We start from the raw sequence: 530 nt of genomic DNA, 5'->3' as shown, positions 1-530 counted from the left end.
TTAACTTTCCGGTCCACAACGAGATTTCTAATAATAAAACGTCTTTTAAAAAGATTTCTAAAAATAGAAAAAGCAATTTTTTCTTACTGATGGATAAGTTAATTGTGTTAATTATGTGAGTTTTTATGTGCCAAATAAATCAAGTACACATTTTCTGGAGCTTATTTACACGAGTTACTTATTGTAATATCCGTGGGGTTTATAAATATATGTTCTTAAGATTTTTGTTACTGTTTAGGTTATTGCTGGCGTTTTTTTTTATCTATTTATTTATTTATTTATTTATTTATTTTTTTTAGCAGAGATAGTATTCCTGTTGTTATTATCACTCCTACTAGTATAATTATGATCCTTATAATTACTATCATTAGGAGTAGTAATATCATGATCTTTATTGTTATCATTATCACTACTATAATCATAATCATTCTATCATCATTATCATAATGAATATTGATCATATTCATTATTTTGATAATCATCATTGTTTATCATTACCATTATTATAATTATCGTTATTGTGATTATTG

Source organism: Penaeus japonicus, unplaced genomic scaffold (assembly GCF_977035675.1).
Source record: "Penaeus japonicus unplaced genomic scaffold, GWHDUDI00000001_assembly GWHDUDI00000033, whole genome shotgun sequence".
Classification (NCBI taxonomy): domain Eukaryota; kingdom Metazoa; phylum Arthropoda; class Malacostraca; order Decapoda; family Penaeidae; genus Penaeus; species Penaeus japonicus.
The sequence above is the reverse complement of the archived record's forward strand: the minus strand, read 5'-3'. Positions refer to the sequence as shown.